General features: G+C 46.8%; 1 long non-coding RNA gene across 2 annotated transcripts; it reads left to right on the top strand.

The window, feature by feature from the left end:
* Positions 1–3,347: 3,347 nt before the first annotated feature.
* Positions 3,348–8,020, top strand: LOC120755954 (uncharacterized). 2 transcript variants are annotated; one of them, XR_005701949.1, is made up of 3 exons: positions 3,348–3,834; positions 6,623–7,137; positions 7,534–8,020. It is a non-coding gene; the product is annotated as an uncharacterized LOC120755954 (long non-coding RNA). The 2 variants fall into 2 exon arrangements; XR_009208085.1 differs by lacking the exon at positions 7,534–8,020 and having other exon boundaries at positions 6,623–6,714; positions 6,941–7,399.
* The last annotated feature ends 1,053 nt before the right edge of the window (positions 8,021–9,073 follow it).

The raw sequence follows: 9,073 nt of genomic DNA, 5'->3' as shown, positions 1-9,073 counted from the left end.
GGCTCCCATCAACACTTACTTGTCAGATGTAGATGATGCATATAGGTAGATAAAGAGAGGACTGCATTTTTAGGCTCCTAAGCCCTGTAAGGTACAGAAGGCCTCATGCTCTGTGTAAATATTGTTTTCTCTGTGCCAAACAGAGGCAGATTTTCCAGCTAATTTGTCAGTAAAAGAAATGCATGGGAACAGCTGTTCCCTAACAATACCTGCCAGTCCAAACTGACCTGAGATGGGATGAGCTGATGATAAAAATTGAGTTTGTCCAAGCATCTCACTGCATTGGCAAGATGCTAACACTTGAGTTAGTCAGGATTTGCTCAATTCTTTTGGTCAGTCCAGCTTTGTAACCCATCAATACCTCATATAAGTCTTCAAAGGTCAATCTCATGGCGTTGAAAATCCATCTTCTGCTGCAAATACCCAAGGACCTGCCAGCTCTGTAGGCCTTAGGGACAATGACAATGAGTTAGTTTAAGAAGATTATTGAAGAAAGGTCCTTCAGGGACATAGTCAGTTGTCAGTGGTGATGATAAAAGATTCTTCGGGCAGTAAAAACTAGTTTCAAAAATTAATTCATTGTTTAAGTTGTTTTATCTACCTAAAATCCCATCTGTGTTTCTCCCGATTAAGAAAAATAAATGGCCTTTTTAGATTTTTGTTTGGGCTCTTATCTCCGTGGTGCCCACATAAATCAAGTGTAACTTCAGTGGGACTATTGCTTGTTCAATAGTGATGCAAACACAGATTAGCACCAAACTGACCATCAGTCTCTAATGGGTTGTCTTTCCAGTGTCTCTGTCAAGGGTGGTCATCATTCAGTAACTGAGATGTAATCATGGAAGACACTCAGGGGGTGCAGTTAAAGAATGGCTGGAGTGGACTGGAGTAGCTGGCATATTTGGGAGGGATGTGATAAGTACCAACGGCTGCTCTCCCTCAGGTTATGGGAAGAAGTCTGCAGAGGAGCAACACTCACCATTTCGAACATTAAATGTTACACTTTGCTCAGAGTAAAGGTTATTAACTGTATGGGGCTGGCAGGAATCCATTTGCAATTGTAAATTGCAAATTTCCTCTGTTACTTCTGCCAGTGGCTAAGGCAGTGTCCCCTTCTTGTCCTCAACAGCCACCTAGAAGTTGTTGTGTGACATTTACAGCTACTGGCAAAGTCTCTTTGATGAGGTCTTTAGTGGGATATTTTTGAAAAGCATTTCATCTTTAATGGGGTTCTCCTTCGTCCACCTCAAAGACTTGTCCTGTATCTGTTAGACCTTTTATAGCTCTGTGTTTCACATCTGGAAAAGTCACTTCCCTGACTTTCAGCCCTCTTTTAGACCAGAAATGTTGTAGTGCACTAAATAGTTAGTTCATTTCTGATATTATATTGCACCAGGTGGCTTATCACATTTGCACACAAATATAGTTTATTATATTTTGCACATGGTATGTTCTGTAACCCCTCTGGGTTCCAACGTTGGTATCCTCTAGTCGATCCCTCCCTATGCCCCCTCCGATTGTTTCCCATTGGTTGTGGTTCCTCTCCCTGCCTCTTCCCCCCTCCCCCCGAGTTTAAAAATCCCTGCAAAAAGAGTCTCCTCCTCTTTCTGTTCCTCCTGGACTGGGAGTTCCGCAATAAACCTGTGGGACCGTGGTCCCGAGGAAGAAAAAGAGCGCCTCTCTCTTTTACCTTCAGTCCATTATCGGGGCAACGCACTGAGGTCTGGATCTAGCCAAGATTTGACCCCAAGAGCGAGGAAACCCGATACAGAAATTCCAGCAGAGTTAAACCTTGACTTTATTCCGGTTGTGCTCTCTGCTGTGTTGGGGGTGAGGGCTCTGTGCTGGATGGTGCCAGATGTGCACTCCACAACACCCACCCAGGCACTCTGGGATTTCTTCTCCTACCTCAGAGATTCCTTAGCTTCAATCTTGTTTGGCACACAGAGGATCTGATACTGCTCCAGGTTTTCCCAGCACCAGGCACTGCATTCCCATGCTGAAGTGTGCCTAGGGAATACGGGAATGCAGATCGCTGCCATCCTGACACCATAGTAGGGTTTTATGTACAATTCCTTAACTAGAAACCGAACACAGATGGCTTCACATGGAACTGGACAAGAGTGGGTCGACATTTTTTGTCCTATTTCAAAAGACTTTTGTCCTACAGGGTGCCCAGAGAATCTGTGGCTGCCCCTGGATCCCTGGAAATGTCCAAAGCCAGGTTAGACAGGGCTTGGAGCAGCCTGGGCTAGTGGAAAATGTCCCTGCCCATGGCAGGGATGTTGGGACCCTTCCAGCCCAAACCTCTCTATGATTCTATGATTATAGTGAGCTAAATCCTCTCTTTCCTGTTTGTATAGGACCCTTCTGATTATGAGAAGCAATGATATTTTAGTTACACTGAAGTAAATTCTCACTGGTTGAGTGAAAATGCACATTTTAAATTTGCATTCATTATTGTTCATGTGTCACAATCCAGAGAACTTGTGCTGTATTTAAAGATGGGGTAGACATGAATGTGGATTCCTTCCCCAACCTCAGTCTACCTCCCTTTGGGTGTTCTTACAGAGAAATCAAAATAAATATGAAATCACAGAAATACACAATGGTTTTGGTTAAAAGGGACCTAAAAAATCATTTTATTTCAACCTCCTGCTATGTGCAGGGAAATTGTTACCTGAGTAGTGGAACATGAGAGTTTCTAGATGGTATTCTAAGACCCTAAAGGCAAATTTCAAAATATTAAATAAACAAGGGTTAATATTTTCCCAAGTTCTTTGTTTTATTTGTGAGCAGGTAATTAAAAAAGCTATTCAAAGGTGTCTATAAACCACAGATACAGAAAAGTTCCTAACTGAGTGAAACGATGCAAGGACAAAACTTTTATTGACTTTGGAGAACACAGAGGCATTTGAATTGTTGCTATTGTGCTCACGCTTCATTCGTGTTTTAGTTTTGTAATTTAGTTATTGGTGAGGTGTAATCAGTCTTGATGGATGTCTTCACAACTAAGTTGTAACAAAAGCTGCTGAGTGTGTTCTGGGAGCTGCTAGTTATCCTTAGCTGTTATTAGCTGTAGTACCAGTCAGAGATGTTCAGCTCTTCAGGATTTTCTGTGTGTGCAAACAGAATTCTTATTAGAGTCAACTCTCCAAAAAGTCCACCTGATTCTGACAGCTGTTTCCTGTAGGAGAAGGGAATCCAGGTGACCTCACCCCTGATAAGCAACAGCTGTGTTAATTACTCAATACAGCCTCACCCGTGATGAGTGACAGCTGTATCCAATAAAGATGAGTGTGATAAAAGAGGGGAGTGGCTGGTGAGGAAAGGATCATCATGGAAGAGGAACCTTGAGGAGCATGAAGGAGGGAACCTCTGCTGTGAGGCTGCAGTTAGAGCCATTTGTTGGAATCTGTACTCACAGTCTAGCCAGGTAAAAACCTGCTTTCAGAGTCTGCACACTGATGCCTGTAGCCACAGTCTATCCAGGTAAAAGCCTGCAGTCAGAGTCTGCACACTGATGCCTGCAGGCAGAGTTCAGCAGGAAATAACCAGCAGTCAGAGGCTGCAAGGGAAACCTACAGTAGGAGCTTGCTGCAGCCAGAGTCAGTGAATGGTTGGAGTCAGCATGGCTGAGCTGTGAAGAGGAATAAACCAGGACCCTTTTCATGCGGTGTTTAACAAGAAGTCTGTGTCTCAGCTCATCTCTGCCTTCTAACAAGAGGTCTGCTGCAACAATTTCCAGGCTCTATGGAGAAGTAATGGTCAGTGGTGTAAATCAGCCCTTTTTCTGGGAGAGGAATCAGAAGCTCCAAGTGAAATGCATCCCATGTAAGATGAACTTTCCAAATCTTTCTTCTGTGCAATATCCCAATTTGGAAAAGTTGAACTGTGTGCTGTGCTTGTTAAGAGTCATAAATATGTTCTTCCTGGTACAAGAGGCTCTATGTTTGCTGTTATCCAGTCTCATTTTCTTATGGTTCAAGCCATGATGCTTTCTGAGCAGAGTGTGTTTATTTCAGATTATTAGGATTTACCCTGGTGAGAAACTCATACCACGTTTTTTAGAGGCTGAAGAACCCACATTGTTTTCTATGAGTCTTTGAAACTTAGCAGGGAAAAACACCTCTAGAAACAGAGAAAAGCACTTCTTACTCTATGAAATTCTGTTCAGTTTTGGCTGAGATGTAAACTCACTCATTTCCCTTTTTAGCACCTGATTTCTTAGCAAGATGCTGGCAGTTTGTCAAAACATATATCGTGTAGCCTGGCTGCTGTGCCACTGTGGACTATGGCAGGTGGCACTGGCAGGGACCTGGCCTCCTCAGGGAACACTGAGAAAGGATTTGGGCTACACTGGATATGTAATGAAATGTTGTCTGATTCTAGTAAGTGAACAAAAAAATAACCTTGGTACTCTGCTTCTCAGACAAGATAAAGCTCTCCTCTCTTTGGCAGGAGATACAGTTGCTTGTGTGAACACAGCTGGTGGAAGGTGACTGGGAACTGTTGAGATTTCTCTTTCTGCTTGTTCTCACATGAAGAAAAGACTGGAATACAGCAGTCCTCTCTTCCTTACAATGGTTATCTTGTATTATGAATTGCTTGAGTTGCAGTGTCAGGCTCTCAAAAGTTATGAAAAGATAGCCATGACATCACATTTTAATTCAGCATCTGTGGGCACTGCTGAGGGACCTCAAATCCTGTGTCAGTTCAGCCAGAGAGCCCAGGAGGGGCTGGATCATGTCCAGGCAGGGAACGGAGCTGGGGAAGGGGCTGGAGCCCCAGGAGGGGCTGAGGGAGCTGGGAAAGGGGCTCAGCCTGGAGAAAAGGAGGCTCAGGGGGAACCTTGTGGCTCTGCACAACTCCTGACAGGAGGGGACAGCCAGGGGGGGTCGGGCTCTGCTGCCAGGGAACAGGGACAGGACAAGGGGAAACGGCCTCAGGCTGGGCCAGGGGAGGCTCAGGTTGGATATTAGGAAAAATTCCTTCACCAAAAGAATGGTCAAGCACTGGAAAGGTTGCCCAGGGAGGTGGTGGTCACCACATTTGGGAGTGTTTGAAAAATAAGTAGAAGTGAATTTGGGTTGTTGATCTTGGAGGGCTTTTCCAGCCTCGCTGGTTCTGAGACTGTGGTGTCACTTTTAACTACAGCATTAATACGGCAGACCTCTCTGCCAGCTTTCTCATGTACCTGGGGTAAGTGCACCTTAAGGGTATGTCAGGAAGATTCCCGCCACGTGTGTGGCATTCCCAAGGTGCCTGGGGAAGGGAACAACACAGAGGATTGCTGAAAGAGCAAGGCTGAACTGTGCTGGGAGCAGGTGAATAAGAATAATTCTCTATCCCCGTTTTTGCTGCAGGCTCTGTGGTATGTTGCTGAGCATGCCCCTTCAGCCAAAACAGCTTTTGTGGCCATTCACTGTCTCATCTCCTGCATCCTCAGGCTTAATGTGGAGAAGTGCTGAGCGCTCAGAGCCACAAATGAAATCGATGGGCAGTGTGGTCACCCAGCATTCCCCAAATTAATGAGGAGTGGGATGGATACCTGGACACGGGGACAACAGCAGGTTCTGGGCACCAGCCTTTCATCTGCAAATGATTTGCAGCATGGCTGGTTTGGATTGTTTGTGTCTGTGTTGTGAACACAACTTGCAGTAAATGTAAATTAATTAATGTGTGTGAGACGCTCCTGGCTATAATTTCCCGCAATGCCACGTGGAATTAATATCTTTTCCTTGTGCGGCAGATTGTGGGTGGTATTGAGGTACAGATCTTTAGTGTACACATCACACTCATCTAGGTGCAGATGGCCTGAGATGGACCAGCGCACGAAGGAGCTGCACCTGCTTCCCCTGAAATCAATAACATTTCCATCCATTTCAATACTCACAGGAGATGATGGATTAGGAAAACTTAATTTGGGGCTTTGGGGAATGATATTCACAACTTTAATTGCATTCATATAAAATGCACATTGATCCTTGAACAAATTCTCAGTACAGCTCCCCATTGAAAAAGAAAAATCAGAACTTTGTGAATGCTTCTGCACGTTCTTTCCGTGATTAACTGTTCTTTAGAAGAGAAGGAAGGGATGTAATAGAAGTTATGGCCCTGTTTGCAATTATTCTGAGTAGTAAAACAGATTAAGTAGAGGCTTAAGGCATGAGCTTAGTGAATGTAGCCATACCTAAACAAACAGTGGCAATTCTGTTCTTTCACTCTGAATTTTAAGATTAAGTAAATGGCAGAGTCATTTAAATTATATGTAAATATTTGATCAGTGGAGTCTCGACACTTTCGCTTGTAATTCCTACTCTCTTATTAAAATCATCCACCAAATTTTGAAGTAGAAATTAAATTTTTCTCTAATTAAAAGCACCACTTTTCAAATATGATTGTGCACTGTAACAAATGTTACTGAATTCTGCATTAGCACAGAAGCTCCTGGGCTCTCAAGTCTGTCAGACTCCTGCATAAGCAAACGAGATTCTCTGCTAGAATCTCTGTGACTCGTCTAATGGTGGTGGGGGGAAATACCCGGCCAGGGCAACACCTCGGATGCTGAGCAGCACTGCCCTCATGTTTAACTTCCTTCTGCTTCCTTTCCTTCCTCCAGGAGGTAATCTGGATGGTTAAGAGGCATGAGGGAAGGGGGAAGCAAGAGAAGAGAGGTCTTCATTCACCTGTGTGCTTACGAATGATGCTGAGGTGTGAGCTGGTTTGCAAAGTGCACATTGCCATTCAAATATTTACAGTGTACCTGTAAAGCACCTGGGTGCCACAGGGGTTGAAATCCCTGCTCTCATCACTTTTGTATGGGAGAGAAACACAAGAAGGCTCCATCTGAATCAAAATGACTTTTGCTTTCAGAGAAGGTAGGGGAAGAAATTTCAGCCTCGGGTTCAGCTGGGGGATTTAATCTGGATTTACACAGGTGGAATTGAGAAGAAGGGGTCACTGGGTGGCCGAGCAAGTGTAAGAACAACTGGCAGCTGAAGGGGATGGTCCTGCACCATCTGCAAGGTCTGCTCATCCCAGACCGGCTCAGCAATGGCTTTGCTGCTTCTCTGACTCCTCAGTGATCCCCCTTGGCTTGTTAAAGATGAAGGAAATGCTGTCTTTTGCTGCCAGGTGAGTTTTCTGCTGATTTAGTGAGTTGAACTGGGTCAAGTGAAGTTGCTGCAAGGCTAAGAGGAACTTTTCTTTTGGTGGCAGGGCAGCCAACTGGGCAGAACTCATTTTCTGAGCCCTACTTGTGTCTTTATGTGAGCAGCTGTGGTGGGAAAGCGGCAGTGGGGCTGGGGTTTGGGATCTCCGGACAAGCTCAGTCTTCTTGGGGTTTTTATTGTTAAATAATTGTTCTTTGCTTCCTGTTTTGGGTGGAGTAGTCTGGCCTGGGCTACTGCATTGGTCTGGGCTTAAGCTTATAAACTTTGGGGGTGGAGGTAGGGGAGGTTTCAGTGTATGTGTGGTGTTCACAAATATTGAAGTAAAAAATGAATAATGGCTAAGTCCCTGATTCCACAGGCTGCTGATCCTGCCCGTTTCAGATTTTTATTCAGATAGTTCACAAAAAAATCTCTCATTAGGCTGCAAAAGCTCACATATCCCGGAAATGCTTATATTTAAAGCGAATTAACAAGGAAGCTTGTGGGCCTCTATTGAAGTGCGCGAGGATCTTTACAAGTATCTTTTGTTTGTAAAGACAAATGTGCGAGGACAACTGCTGGAAGCCTAAACACCACTTCTGCTAATGAGCTGACTCTACGCCAGCCCCAGGACTCACGATACTTCCCCTTCAGCCTCTGTAATTAATATTCATTTTTACTTCACGGAAATCACCCCACACCAGCATCCCCGAGCTAATCCCGCTCTCGGAGTCCGCACGGGGTCCGGCGCGCCGCGGTTCCCCTCTGTTTCAGTGAAGTTTGCGGGGTTTTTTCCTCCCTAGCAAGTCAAACCTCCGCAGGTGCGGGGAGCGCAGAGGTGAGGAAGAGCGGGCGATGCCGGCCGGGCCGGGCTGGGCAGGAGCGAGGCGAGGCGGGCAGGAGGGAGAGAAGGGAGGAGAGCAGGCGGCCGGTGCCTGCGGCTGCAGTTCGCCGTCCCTCCGAGCCGCGGCGGGGGCACACTCCGCCCGCGTTTGGCGAGCGCGGCTCCGCGCCGCTCCCGAGCGGGGCAAGGCGGAGGCAGCCGGGGCCCGAGGCGGAGGTGAGGACGCGGAGCACCGGGGGGTGGGCTGGGATGGGATGGGCAGGGGACCCTCACTGGGACAGTGAGGCCGCCCGAGCTGCGGGAGCCGCAGCCCTGCGCTGAGGGGTGCGGGAGGGAGCCAAGCCACTCTCCCCGAGCCACTCGCCCCAGTGGCTCCTGGCCGCAGCTTGGGGCCACGAGAGCGACGGCGGTGAGGGTCTCCGAGCCGTGGGTGCTGCTCCGTGGCGCTGTCCAAGGGAGGTGCATTTGATTGCAGGCTACTCGGCAGCATCCCGCTCCCCTCAGATCAAACTCTGTGCTCCTGGTCTGATATCCCGAGTCTGAGAGCTCCTCGGGACTCTGGAAATTCGGTGCGCGTCCTTCTGAAGGCTGGGATTGGTTATTAGGATTCCAAAGGAATCAGCGGGGTACTCTGAAAACATTTGGGCAAGAACAGATTTTACTCAGCTTCCGTGCAGAAAATTTGTGGTTCCTAAGTCTACGTTGACGTTTGGATCTGAGAGGATATTGAGACACTCGAGATTTACGCTGTCATCTTCGCGCGAAAGGTCGGGAGTGATTATTTTCCATTTTAAAAGGTTTTACAGACAGGTGCTGGTGGTTTTGCTGATGGGGCTGCCCGCAGAAGTGTGAGGGGGGAGCACAGGTAAACCCAATAAAGGGATTTAAAGGCAAGAAGGGAGGGGAGTTTGGTGTGATTAAACAGGCAGATTCGCATTTTGTATTCACTCAGCTAAGGAAGAACTCTCTTCCAGGAGAGAGCGAGCCTGTCCTGCCCCGGGCTGGGGAGGAGTGGAGGGGCTGGGCTGAAGAGGTGAACGCTTGCTTTCGAAACCAGCAGCGCTTTAGCTGCCGC

This window comes from Hirundo rustica, chromosome 8, assembly GCF_015227805.2.
Source record: "Hirundo rustica isolate bHirRus1 chromosome 8, bHirRus1.pri.v3, whole genome shotgun sequence".
Taxonomy (NCBI): domain Eukaryota; kingdom Metazoa; phylum Chordata; class Aves; order Passeriformes; family Hirundinidae; genus Hirundo; species Hirundo rustica.
Note: the sequence above shows the minus strand (reverse complement) of the source record. Positions and strands in the feature narration are given on the sequence as shown.